Genomic DNA, 15,006 nt, shown 5'->3' on the forward strand with positions numbered 1-15,006 from the left:
TCTGTTCTTCCACAGGCCTTATGCTAAACTCTGTGGTCCTTTATTACTTCTCTTTCATTTTCTTACCCTTGCCCTGTTACACTTTTCCTGTTTTCCTCATATTTCCTAAATCAACTCAACTTTGTCCCAGCTTTAAGCCTCCCTTATCCTCTTTGTTTTGTCAGTGAAAAGGAGCATGACAGGACGAGTCTCATAGACCAGGTCAATTTTAGTGAGCTACAGGAAAGGTGTATATAAGCAGAAGAGGTAAGAAAAGGCCCCAGTTGTCCTCTTATTAGCTCCTAGAAGATGAGCTTATTCCCCACCACCACTCCCTGTCTCTGTGTAGATTAGGCTCCGTATGGCTTCCCAAAGGGTCAGGAAGGATGGAAAGCAGGGAGACACCAAGCATGTGGCCACCAAAGGTGGCTGTGCTGGCAAAATCAAAGCTGGATGTAATGGTTGTGTATATGGAGAGTGTTGCTTCAGCTTCTTTTGCATTCTGAAAAGCTTATCCAAAAAATGTTCCCTATTGAAGAGTGTGATGACACTTCATTCGGAACTCTGGGAAAAACAGCTGCACTAGAACACTTAAGTGAGGTTGCAGCCTAGACCCTCTCACCACACCACTGTAAACCAGTAAAAGCTTTGCCTGGGTGAAGGTGGCAGGACAAATTCCTAATCCCAGTTTGATATCCCATTAGGCCTTGGGCGTACAGCACAGATGTGTTGGACATGGTGTGTGTGTGCTCAGCCTCGTTCAGTTACCACAGGAGCACAAGGATGGGGCCAGACCCCATCACACAGCAGTAACTCCCAGACTGCAGTGAGCTGCTGAGTACAGACAAGGTGGCTGAGTCTGCTCCAAGTACCTCACAGCCCCAGGGAAATGCCCACTGGTGTTTTCTCATGGCACGTGGGGTCACTGGGGTACAGGGACCCTGCCCTTTCCTACACCAAGAGCCAGAAAGGGGTGGTGCTGCATCATGTTTCTCCTTCCTTCCGTGCTAAATCTGAGAGATAAGCATTGGCTGTACTTAGCAGACAGAACAGGCAGAAAGCTGGTATAGGAGGTGCTGTCTTTCAAGTAAAGTGCTTGTCTCTGTAAGGAAAGGAAAAAAAAAAAAACACTTGTTAGCTGCTTTCTGTTGTTTGTTATCGTAGGAATCTGCAAGTGGTGAGGGAATTTTGGTGCACTCGCAGCCATAGCTTTCCCTCATAAGGCAAAGATGAAGGATGTTGACTTAGCGCAAACACAAGGAGATGATTATCAGATGGAAAGTGGGGGTATGGAGTCTGTTTAGGAAATCTCTCTTAATGACAGAAGTTGCATTCAGGACTATATTTGAGAGATGCAACAGAAAGTGCACCCTGCTCTACTTCACAGCTTTGATCCCCAGGACGCAGGAAGCGCGCAGCAATGCTGGCACTCTCCCATCTCCGGGCTGTTCCAGCACTGCAGATACCAGTGACAGAAAATGGTACTACGTGGGAGGTCTGTTTACCATAATGTGGAGGCCATGGTGAAGCACTCTGCTCATTTTGCCAGAGGCACAAGTGTTCTGGAAAGTCCTGCTGCCGAGGTCTTCCGTCTTTCCAAATGGGCATTGTCCTCGCATAACTCTGAGACTTCCATTTTAATTAATTTCTCTGTTTTTCTGTTAAAGCCGTGTTTTGGGGCATCATGGAAGTCTCTTTTTTCGTTCTGTTTCCTGCCAATCTCAACTCTGCAGGAAATAAATTCCCATCTGAAAGTGAAGCCATCTGAAAAACAGATTGATGGCTGACACTTGCCTTACTCAGGGCAAAAGTTCGCTGTAGTTTAAAGGCGGTGTTTTTTTCCCTTTGCTGGGAAACGATGTCCTTACAAAAACAGACTGAAAGCAGACTGGAATATGTAGTATTTGTGAAAACACATTAGCTGTTCAGTTGATGGGTTGAACAGTCCAGCGGTGTAAATCAGCATAGCAGCAGAGACTCTGACACCGACAGGTGGTCGTAACAACCTCAATCCCCTTGATGATGCTATCTGCACCTATATAGAGGCCATTATGGACACTGTTGATCTCTGTAGATCCTTCTTTTCCCCCTGCATACAGTAATATTCTAGGTTTCTGAACAAGACAGAACTAGAAAGTTAAAATATCTCAGAGTAGCGAGAGACAACTTTTCTCCTTATTTTTTAAAATGATGCTTCAGTGTCCTGGGGACCTATGGACACATTAAAAAAGTTCAACATCAGTGACAGTTCAGCTGTTGCTTGACTGATGAGGATTTCCTGTGCTATCAGTGATCTAAATTGCATTTGCTGTGTCAGTATTTCTATCACATTCATTTGTTTGAGGGGTTTCTAGGCCAACCCTGCCCACTGTGAAGAAATGTAGCTCGACACCCCTCATCCAGGCTGAAATTCAGCCCATGCTAGGAGTTGATACTCCATTTAACTGTTAGGTAATTGGGTAACACGCAGACTCTGTCCAGGATGTTTTTGTTATAAATACAGACAAAATGTGTCTGATTTCTGGGAATGCAAAACAGGAACAATAAATTAGTCGTCACACATACCTTTACAATCCCTCACCCAGGTTTTGGTTTTAATTGACATTTTGCAGGCTACTGTACATGAAAAAAACTTTTTTTATTTGCAAATTATTGTCAGAGCAGGCAGTGATGTCTATTATTAAGGTGGACTGATGCTTCCTCTTGTAAGAGGACTTTCTTTTCAGATGTTTACAACTTTGCTAGACTTTGTTTGGACTCAAATATAAATGCCTCAGGCTGATCTGTAAAGATAAAAAGAAATGAATATCCCTCTGAAAATGTCATCTGAAAAGTCTTGGCCCATTTTTCTAAAGAAGATGCCTTTTTCTTTCTTTCTTTCTTTCTTTCTTTCTTTCTTTCTTTCTTTCTTTCTTTCTTTCTGTCTGTCTGTCTGTCTGTCTGTCTGTCTGTCTGTCTGTCTACAACAAAATCTGTTTCTGTTTCCTTGAACAGATGGGTGCCTGGAGGAAGGGACAAGAGATCTGGCAGGGTGTGTGGGGAACGAGCCTGCCACCGCCCCCCTGGAAAACTCTCCTTGCCCAAGGTCTGAGCACTTGGAAAATGGCAATTTGCACGTGCCAAGTAACTGTATCTTGAACTTTCTTTGCAAGTTAGCAGCAATAAAAAGCAGCTGAGCAGACTCCTGGTGTTGAGTAGCCTGAAGAAATGCCAGCCTCAGAAGTGAGGGCAGAGGCTTCCCTCTGGCCGGGGACTATGCCTGGCAGCTCCTCTGGCCATGCAGTGCTTCAGGAGGAGCTGTGTGGTTTCTGTACCTCAGCAGTACTGATCACAGCTAGCTGGAGTGTCCTGCACTGTGCAGTATAAATGTTCCTTACACCCCATTTCCCAGGGCAAAGCGTGGCTGAAATCAGCGATCTGTGAACATGTTTGAGCTTAGAGAGAGGAGAGAATGCACATCAGGTGGCAGAAATGGGGTCTCTTGGAGACTGCTGCTGGAAAGGCAAGAGGTGAGAAAATGGTAGTTTCAGGGGTCCATTGGCAGCTAAACTGTACACTTGGAGGTGTCTCTGGTGGCAGCTAGGTGTGCAAGTTCTCCTGTAGCCTTCAAAGTGCTTGGCATCACAACCTTAATAGTATTCTTCTAATAGAGTTTTTGCTTCATGCAGCAATACATATTTCAACCTCTCCAATGAGGTCTAAACGAATGGCATTCCTATGGCTTTACACAAGAGTAGCTGAGATCACACTTGAGCCCTCAGTTTGTTACTAGAGCATTAAGGTTTTGAAACACCCTGTCAATTGAAGTGGAATAAAATTAACAGGATTCTCATTTTTTATGCTTCAAAGTGTATGCAAGCTTCCTTTGGAAGGGATTTTAATCATCAGATATGTTTATACAGTACCTTGGTTAATGAAAGCTGGTTAGAGCTGTTGGTCATTACTGTGATGTTAATAATAAAGATGATAATTAACTGAGGTCAAAAGAAAATTTCCCTTTTACCGAGTCCCACACAGCCAGGTACAGTGTGTAGCTCAACTTAAATAACATGCATGTTGCTATGTTCCAGAATGACTGTTCTTATGTACATCCTTGGATTGCTGAGTCTTATTACAGAGTTCAATGAGCTTATTGCTGTCAATAAAGTTATTAACATGCTTAGCTGTTGGCAAAATCAGGCACTGGGGCATTCTTTTGGCTGTGAAAACACATTGCAGAGTGCAGGCTGCATAATAATCCATAATATCAGCTAATGATTGAAGAAGCCAGGAATCTTTGGACAGGGCAATATCACACACCACTGGAATTTTCTGAATTAACTAGTGAACTAAATGCCCTTGTGTTTTGTCTGCTCAGCATAGGGGAGGAGGAAGCAGCTTGCTTGGGAGGTGCAGAGCCCTCACACCCTGGGGATCTGGTCCTGGAAAGGATCATCAGACAGGGAACTTGGACAAGTCGGTCCCAAATCCCGAGTAATTTTGGAGAAGCCCATCTTACCCTTTCGTTTCTAAAAGTATCACAGACAGAGCTCATAGTTCATGTCGGTGCAGCACTATAAATGGAGTCCCTGAAATAATAAAGTAATGAAGTAATAAGGTGATGAATCAGGCCCAGGAACTGTGCGTGTGAGTGCCATTATTGGGGAAAAAAATAAAAATGGAAGAACAGACTTTCTAATGTATTCTTGTAAATGTGAGCTACTGTTATTTCAGAAATGTAGAAAGAACCTGCATTACTCCAAGGTGAAAGCCAAATGATTCTGTTCCATGTGCCTCCTTCCTACAGTTATGATGAGGATTGATTCATTCCCTGTAGAAGTTTCTAACTGCTTTTGTATTTTGGGTGTCTGCCTAAAAGTCACAATTGTTGTCAGGCAGGTCTTTGATCTGCTGGTAATCACAGACCTGGCTAAATACAGTGGGTTTGGTTCTTTCATACTCAGTACCAGAGCATTTAATAAATGCTCTTTTATACAGTGATGGTAGGAAGCAGACACGGGTTATGGCCTAAGGCAAGGAGTGCGTGACAAAGTTTGAGCAGTACTAAACTGCTTGGTCTGTGCATGCAAAAACAAGAATATGATGGGCAAGCTGTTGTTTGCACAGAAAAAAAAAAAAGTCACCAGACTAAAAGGGAAGCAGTCACGGTTGTTGCATTGAGATAGAAGGGAGGGCAAGGGTGTAGGGGTGCAGGGTACTGACTAATGCAAGGCCAGGCAGTCAGATGATCAGATGCCTCTGATAAGGCAGCCTGTCCCCTTCTCTTCTCCTTCTGTTGTGGCCCCTTGTTTCTTCCTCTGCTATCAAAAGCAATCGCCGGTCTGCAAAGCTCAGCAAAACTTATCTTTTTTTTTTTTCCTCTTTTTCTTTTTTCTTTTTTTCTGGTGACCTGTCCCTGATGTAGCACACTGTGAGGTCAGAAAAGCATCAGACACAATGTAATGCTGGGAATAGGAAAATGCAATTAGTGGCAATAGGGGGATTGACAGAACTGAATCTTTGGGCATTAGCTTGATCTCAGATTGGCTTAGCTATAAAATCCAACTATGCCCTCAGTGTCTGGGTGTAGAATTAATTGGAAAGACAGGCTGGGGAGTTTCTGAGCAAGCAAACTGCCTCCTGATGTCTGCTTCTGTTGGGTTCAAGGAAAAAAAATCTTCAAGAATTAAAATGGGATAGTACCTGAGGGCACACCAGGCTCATACATTTGACTTCTGTCTTAAAGGACAGGCACAAATACAGGCAAATGGATGGAGAGCAGCCCTGAGGAGAAGGACTTGGGGGTGTTGGCTGACAAGAAGCTCAACATGAGCAAGCAATGTGCGCTTGCAGCTCAGAAAGTCAACTGTATCCTGGCTGCATCAAAAGCAGCGTGGCCAGCAGGGCGAGGGAGGTGATTGTCACCTCTGCTCTGCTTCTGAGACCCCACCTGGAGTGCTGTGTTCAGCTCTGGGGCCCCAGCACAAGAAGGACATAGACCTGCTAGAGCAAATCCAGAGGAGGGGCACAAGGATGATCAGAGGGCTGGAGCACCTCTCCTATGGGAACAGGCTGAGGGAGTTGGGGTTGTTCAGCCTGGAAAAGAGAAGGCTTCAGGGAGACCTTATAGCAACCTTCCAGTACATAAAGGGGGCCTGCAGGAAAACAGGGGAGGGACTCTATGTCAGGGAGTGTAGTGATGGGACAAGGAGTAATGGCTTTAAACTAAAAAAGGGTAGGTTTAAATTAGATATAAGGAAGAAATTCTTTACTCTGAGGGTGGCGAGGCACTGGCACAGGTTGCCCAGAGAAGCTGTGGATGCCCCATCCCTGGAGGTGTCCAAGGCCAGGCTGGATGGTGCTTTGGGCAACCTGGTCTGGTGGGAGGTGTCCCTGCCCATGGCAGGGGGTTGGAATTAGATGGCCTTTAAGGTCCTTTCCAACTCAAACCTTTCTGTGATTCTATGAAGCCAGCAAGACCCCCAAACTGGCTTGGCAACATGGGTAATTCTCACATGAAAAATGACAAGTTACTTACAGAAGGTGATCAGTATTTTATATGGCATCATCATTTTCTGTCTGATTTTTCTTCCCTTTCTGTACAAACCTTTGTGTAATAGCCACAACGTGCTTGTAAATTGGGTTCTAAAAATAAAAATAAAACGTCCTAACTGAAGAATCATTGTGTGGTGTTTTGATGGGCAGTTCTCACTGGTAAAAGCAAAAAGCCATTTTGCAGAGCAAAACCAGAAAAGAGCATGGATAGGGGCATTTGAATCAGGAGGCAGGTTTGCATTTCATTCTGAGAGTATCTGACTAAAGACCGTTTGTCATATTCACACAAATAAAGAGCTCTTATATGATACAGCTACACTGGTTAGTTTAACCTGTGAGGAGTTTTAACTAGATTTTTTGTTGCTGCTAGTGTAGCAGACAGCAGTTATTTCTAACTTGATCCTTGAAGAAACATACCCCAATGTCTATTGTACCATGGACATTACTCCTGTCCTAGACTGAGGAAAAAACCACACCCTTCACTTTGGTGGAATTTAGCATTGTTTTGCTATCTATCTAGGGATATTCACATGGCCATAATTAGCATAAAAATGCACTTGTCATTTTCTATCTCTATGTCAGAAGAATGTTTCAGAGGAAAAAAAAATAGCTTTGTGCCCATGATTAGTCATCACCAATAATTTATTTTACTCTAGTATATTAAAAGAAAATATATTCAAAACCTACCCATCAAGGAAGAAATCTGTGACTGATGAGACCTGTTTCATTTAGTTAATGTATGGATAAAGCTTTCATAAAGGTGATGCCAGCCTCAGGTTCCTAGAAACCCTGGGAAATGCCAACAAAATGGCAAGCAATTAAACAAGCCTGGCTATTGCTTTTTTTTTTCTTTTTTTCTCCCCCCCCCCTTTTTTTTTTTTCCCAGACAGTATAGAAAATCTCCTGTTCACAGCCCAGGCAGGGCTCTTAAATGCCAGTTCCTTGGAAGGGAGCTGTGGAGCTGGAGATATCTTTTCCTGTGCTGTCAAACATCCCACCACAAAGCTGAGAATCGTTGGTCTTTTACAAAACTGCTTTCCAGCCACCACAGTACCTGTGCCAGCTACTCCAAGACCCTCCAGCTTTGCAGAGGACCCATGAGAGGACCCTTCTGGTACCCTTTCTGGACCCTTTCCCTCTGCTTGGGAGCAGAAAGCCATATCTGCCTGACTGTGCTTGGCTGAATCCAGCTGGCAAATGCAACGCATTAAACACATCTTTGCCCTGAGAACTGAACTGCAATGTAAGTCCGCTGCTGTGTTAGTTGCCACCACGTAGTGAGGATTTCTAGAGATACCGCTGGCCTGCTCAAGCCCAAGCATTTCTGTACATTTCCTGAAAGCTCAGGAGGTGGCCAGGGTGCCATGGCAGAGCTCAGCAGGACCTGGCATGTGAAATAGCTGCCCTCAACGTTTCTGCCCCTCTGCTCCCATGTAGAGACTCAACACCTACCGGCAGCAGCAGCCAAGGGCCTGCTCCCAGCGGTGGGGAGAACAAAGTGCCGCTGATGCTGCCAGAGCTGTCAGCTCTGATACCAGCGAGGCGGTGCTGGAATATTTGTTATCCTTGACAGCAGCGAGTGGAATTAATTTTGGACTGACTCCCTGCTGGGGAATGAGGGCTGCCCCGGCCTGTGATGGATTTCCAGGCACAATGTGTGATCTTATTTTGAACATTGACAAATTTTCAGTGTTTAGGCTCTGATCTCTTGAAAAACCGGAATCTCACCTCAACCTGTGCTACATGCAAGCAGCAGAGGCACAAAACACAGCCCCATGCTATATGCAGGACACTTCTGGCGTATGCTTCCTCCACTGCATGTGGGACTCTGGACTTGTTTGCCCTTCCAGCCACACTGCAAGTCCCTTTTGCTCCCAGGACTCTTAATTCAAGGGAGGCCACCTCTCCATTTCTAATGAATTTTGTGCTGGGGCTTTGGTGAGAGACAAAGATTTAAGACAGATTATTTAATTCAGTAAACTGTACAGCTTTAGGAAACGGGATGGCCCAAATACAAGGTGCCATCAAAAACAGGATCTTTTACTTTTGTCTTACTGAATGAAAAGACTAAAAATACATTCCCAAATGAAAGCAAGTCAATAGATTCTTTATTGCTAGCCATGCTTTCTCCTTTTGAAAGAAAGGTCCTTGCCTTCTTTCACGTCTTGCATTCAGTGAGTTTCCAGAGCCAAAGCAGTCAATTCTGCATTATCTCAGTAGGACAGTTTTAATTTTAACACTATCTGCCCTGATCTCTCTTTGTCCAGTTAACATTTCCTTGACCTGGAGTTCAACTCCTTTTACAAAGTAACCTCGGGCTTTGATGGCAGTAATTCTACCTTCACCCCAACTGATTCTGAATACATAACCTCCAGGCCCAAAAGAGAAGATTAGCAGACTTTACCCTAATTACTTGTTATTGTGTGGTTGTTAAAAAAGATTTTGGCTCCAGAAAATGAGGCTGTAGCCAGACAGAAGTTAGCCTGGGGTTCAAAAGTCTAGCAATCTTTGGCTCCACAGGCCTATAAAAGCAAAGTGTTGACTGAATGCAAACAGCCTGCATTGAGAGAGGCCCGTCGGAGGCAGTGACAGCAGGCCATCCGTCATGGGAAGCAGTGGGGGGCAGAGGAGTCCCTCTAATGGCTCCTCGCTGGCCTGTTAATGGATAGCTCCATTTGATTTCTCCCTCAGTGGGAATGCCAGACGTTGTGATGGCTGCAGCACGCAGAGCTTTGAGTGTGCGTTCTGTGCTTGGGATTTTGGAAGGGGTGAGCCAGGTCTGATGCACAGCTGGAAAACCTGCCCCCCACCCCCAGCCCTGGTGCACAAGATGCCTGTGACATACCAATCTGCCACTTCTCTAGCTGCTTATTTTAGGCTGGTGTAATGAGCACCTATCAACAATTAATGATGGCTGTTGCATCAGGGAAGGATCAGGAGTCCCTTTGGTGAAGTGAGAAGCAGTCAGTCAACTCCTCACCTTCAAGCATTAAATGTCGTGAGAGGTCAAAAGGTTCTGTGAGGAATGCAAAGTTTGGAATATTTTTAATTAAGCTACATCCTTTGAAATTCTTTCAAGTCAATCTTCAAACAAATCAGGTCTTAAATCAACACCCTTTAAAAACACATACACCTCTCTTAAGTGCCTTCATTCAGACTCTACTGGGTATCACAGAAAGCAGTTAATTTAATTTTATGTGAGTCATTGAAAACCTCCACTTATTTTTCATGTTCATTCACTATAGGATATATTAATATTCCTTTTCCCTGAATAATTCCCAAATAATTCCAAATTACCCAAATAATTCCTTATCCTATGTAAGGTTTGTGTGTTTGTGTTTGAATGGGTTTACTATCTGTATTTACCAACGTTTTGAATATAAAGGTCGCAACAAGAGTTTGGAATATCAATGCTTTTGTTAACATAAACTATGTCTACTCCTTTTTTTTTTTTTTTTGTAATCTATTTTTATGAAATGCCTGTCTGTTAAAGAGTTACTGATTGGGGGATATTTTCATCATCCTATAAATAGAAGCTGCAGTTGACATACAAATAACTGTACTCGTCACTGAAGTTTAAGGGCCTCTTGGAAAGTTTTCCTTGCATGAAAAGATACAGCAGCTGGCTAAATTCTACAACAAATTATGCAAAACAACAAAATCAAACTTGACCCAAACATTTAAAAAACACTAACTACTGTTAAGCAGATTTGGTTTTAAAAGTTTTTTTTTTTGTTGTTGTTTTTTTTTTTTACTGTTAAGCTGTTTTGGTTTCCATCCTGGCTGTCATTTTCAGATCTGTACATTTTCTGTGTTATTTTTGTGACCTGCACACATGGGATTCAAGAGACTCTGTTAACAAAGACCTTTGATCCCCGGATTAACTCTTCTAACACTCTTCTTAAGCAACTAGGAAAATAAAATTATTACCTCTTTATCTATTTTGAGAGAATACTTTAAGCGGCCTCTGAAGAGAAAGACTGGAGGAACTTCGTGAGCCTCCCGAGTGAAAGTTGCTGGCAAGGGGTCGCACCTATCAGTGTGAATAGTTCAAATTCCAGCCCTAAGCCCAAAGTGAGCCCAGCAAAGTCGTTCAGTTGGGAGCTCTGGTATCTGCCCTGGCTTCTCTGCGGCTACGTCTGTGATATGAAGGCAGCTGCCCTGGGGTAGACTCTGACCTCTGGCCAAGTGGTGCAAGAGGATTCCTGTCCACATTGCTCAGGAGCAGCTCTTGTTGAGGTAGCGTGGCACGACATGGGATAGAGCTTGGCACAGGTCTCATCTGGTCCCTAATGGCCCAGAGAGCCTATTATTATGCATTTGCAATTTCCAAATTCAAAGTAAGCATTGCCTGCTTGGGACATGCCATGACAGTACGTAGGGGATTTGAGGACACAAGGCCTACTGGAATAATATCAGATGACTGCCACGGGCTGAGGGAGTTAAACTTGCTGCAGTCCAAGTCCATTTTGTCTGTCTGGAGCAGAGCCTGGAGCAAACTATTCTGTCAACTGTGTCTAGGCTTCCTCTCCAAGGAAACTAGTCATTTCACTTCAGAAGGGAGCCTGGGAGTGAGCTAGCATATATGCAGCATGAATGATGAGAGGATCAGATGCTGGCAGCAAACAGGAAGCTGAAGTATGTGACAGAAGAGACTTCTGTTGATCTTTGGTGGGGGCCTGCTTCTTCCATGGCAAGGACATCACTTATGCTTGAAAATAACTCACATTCACAACTTGAGGCAGAGAGTGTTCCCTTAATTTAAAGCCAGATACCCTGTTTTCAGCAGTGGAGTTGCTCACATGTGCCACGTATCCTGTTTCATGAGAAGCAGAACAAGGAAGCCCAACTTCCTATGGATTTTCATCTGACTTTCCCGTGGTAATCATAGTTTCTCTCAAAAGTCCATAAGACTTCCCCAGTCCCGTACATCTCCATTCTCCTCATGTCTGCTACACATCCTCAAATCAATCCTAATTTACTCTTGTTTCCTATAACTCTCTGTTTTTTCCTCTCCTCACCCTGTCCCTTACTGGGGGCTGAGGCAGTGCATTACTGCAGATGCTGTGACCCATGTGCATGCTGATCAGGAAGCAGGCACACGCGTGGTGATTGTCCAGCTACAAGGTTGTGTGGAGCTCATATTGAAACATTTCTCTGAATGGATGAATTTACATCACTCACCTTCCTCTACCAATCTGTTGGTTTTTAGGAGACCTGTAGGAACTCCTCTCCATCAGAAATTCTCCCTTTCAGTCAGACATGACTGTCAACAGCTGTCAGATTTAGAAGATACCAGGGTAGGAGGTGAATGACAGACAAACTGAGATACAAATGGAAAGACAGCATGCATAGGAAAGCTCAAGTTCCTCAGGAAAAGAGGCTGAGGAGAAGGTGGCAATGAGATCACCTTGCAGCTCCGCTGGCAGCTGGCACAGAGAACATCACTGCCAAGCATGGCAAAGCTGCACTTCAAAGCTGGTGCCTGCCACTTTTTCTCAAAACGTAATGTGACCAGGGAGAGAAGGAATTTCCTCTAAATGTGATTTCTTTATGTCTTTTTTTCCAGGTTGGCGTATTCAATGTGAATGTTACTCCAGTGTCTGGGAGACACTAAAACCATGGTATCGCCAGAACCAGTGGGTAGAGTTCAAACAATTCAGCTGAGAGGCTTCTTGGGTATGTAACACTGCATCACTACAAATCATTTACCAGTTTAGCTTCACTTACACCTTCGATTCTTATGTCACCTAAGGTGAATTAACTAGTGATAATGCATATAAAGCAAAGCCATTTAGATACACACAGTGTGGATCTGTTCTCAATTACATGCAGTGCAAGACCTTTGAAGTCAGCAGGGTTCAAAATCTGACACAGAACATATCCAAAGGCACAGTCTCCAGAGACCTTTTGCATTTGCACTTTTGGTGAGTATTTTTGTGTAGACAAAGCTGTGATTTCATGCTTAGTTTTACTTTTGGACTTTACAGCTAAAGTGCGTGCCTAGACCAAGGGCTATATTTAGTAGGGAATGCTGATCCTAAAGCAGTAGCAAAATGTTCCTGAGGAGACTAAACTCAAAACTGTGATAGAAAACCTTGTTGTCAGAAAAAGCAGCTAACCTCAGCTTATGTCTTTAACCCTACATTTTTGCAGTGCATAGAGTTATACTTCTGTGCTCACTCACAGAGATGTTTTCTGAGAAAAAGGACTTGCAGGTCTCATCTGAGAACAGTAGTAGCTGTTCCATCATCTAAGTCCCTTGCAAGACACATGTCCCATGCTCAGAGAAACCTTATCTTATGACGATAGCATAAGGCCCTTCAGAATAGCAGTGCTGGCTTTCTTTTGAAAATATGGGGGTTTAGGAGATCAGTGTTTTTTGTGTTAACAGATTATACTTCTTTTCTAGAAGACATGGAGCCCGTCTCAGAATTTCAAACCCAACTCCCAGGAAAAGCCACTTTTTCTAACTGTTATGCCATTGCTCATCAAGGAGCCAGGACAAAAGTGTCTAAGTAATAGTGCTTTTGCAGAGGTCATGTCTAAGGGAAAGGCTGTCTGCTAGGACCGTGCAGCCATTCCTTCTCTTGCTCACCAGTTTTTAACTCTTTGCTTCATACTGGCCTCGCTTTAGCAAAGGGAGAGAAGTCTTCCTGGCTAATTGATGACCTGCCCATTCATGTAATCCCACTGTACAGGGGAGATATAGCTCTAATCTTGTGCAGGCAAAAGTAGAAACTACAACCTCTCGGCCATAATAATAAAAGGTAGGTTGCTTCTGTATGAATACTGCATAATGAAAAAATACAGATTCACCCTGTCCAGTGGTGACAGTCTAGGGATTTGAAGAGCAAAGATATTGTAAGATCTTTTTTTGCTTCTCTGTCTCAAAGACTTTAACCCTCAAAGAAAAAGTGATTTCCAACACAACTCTAATCTCAGTGTTTCTTATTGACTAACTCTAAACGAATGCCCCAGTTAGTAGGCTGTTCAGATTACCTGTCTGAGGTGCAAATAGTACTGGATCTTCAAGGGTCTGACAAAGACTCATGTTCCTAAAAGTAACTCACTTTATCTCATTTTTCTTATAGCTTTGATGTAGGTTCTTAAGCCTGAACAAAGGATATAAGCAGAAGCCACAGAGAGTATCTCCCCAGATAAACTTCTACACATGGCTTCTACAATGGCTTCTACAGGGCAAGAAGGCAAAGAGAGTAACTCAAAAGCATAGTCAGTCCACTCACTTGATAAATCAACGCAGCCCAAATCACTCATCAGATAGGAACATGAGGTCTATAAACAACAGCTCCTTGCCATGGACAAGTTAAATCAATGATAAAGATCTGAAACACATAGTGCGTCAGAGGTTTCCTTCTTTAAGCTCTCTTGTGTATTTGCCTGCCTCCATTCTTACATGGCCCCTTTTACAACAGAAACAGAATGCCTTTTTTTACAGGACAGCACAACCCTTTATTCAGACTGCCAAAATTAACGGGCTTGAGTGCCAAGAGTCCTTCTGTAGCCACATCTCTTCTATGCCGTAGGAAGTACTGATGGTGTTTTGTTTGTCATTTCAGCTGCACAGACTAGAAATATATGTGGCCTCACTCTGTACTTTCTATTCCAGGCAAGAATCCCATTGGCCTTTCACATGCAGGAACCCCTAGTAACCTCAGCTGATGTTTGCTGGGGTGAAAGAGGAGGGTTATTCAGTGGCTAAAGCAGTCACTTAGGCCTCAGGACATCTTGCTTGGGATCTCTTCACAGTATTTTTATACTTTTTTTTTTTTTCTTCAGTGAGTCATAAAATCTCTCAGGTCCCCATGAGTACAGTGCAAGTAACAACACTTCACACAACACCATGAAGGTTTTCGTGTGAAATTCCTTCGGCAAAGAGGAGAGTACTAACACAAGTAGATCATATAAAAATTACTGCTGGGATCTTAATCCTCTCAAGAACCTGCAACAGTTCTTGCTTTTACAATTAAACCACATAGATGCCTAGAAGAATTATAGATTTGAAGAGAAATCTTGGTGATATCAACACCTTTATTGAAAAACAAACAAACAAACATGTAAAACCTATTATCTCTGTGTTTTCTATCTGTGGAAAGCTATTTTAAAGTTCCCAGAAAATAATCTTACGTTCAACTGTTACCTGGAATAGGTCAAATATATGAATTACCCTGCTTTTCTCCTCTGAGAATATTTATGCGTCAGACAGTGTAATGGGCTACATTTATGAAGGTAAATATGGGACGAAGGGGAAGGGAATGAGAGAATAATTTGTTCCTTCTCTTCAGTGCATGCATACTCTGTGGTGCCACAGCAAGCGAAAACATTCTGACAAAAGCTACATCCATCCTACCTCTGGCTCATGATCTGATTGCTAATGAGCTGTTGAACTTGCTACAACCAGTCATCAGCCTCTAGGGCTTGTGGAAAAACTACAGTTGGGCCCCTGAGTGACCCAGATTCACCTATCTACTC

Source organism: Anser brachyrhynchus (assembly GCF_964034855.1).
Source record: "Anser brachyrhynchus genome assembly, chromosome: 1".
In the NCBI taxonomy this organism is placed as follows: Eukaryota; Metazoa; Chordata; class Aves; order Anseriformes; family Anatidae; genus Anser; species Anser brachyrhynchus.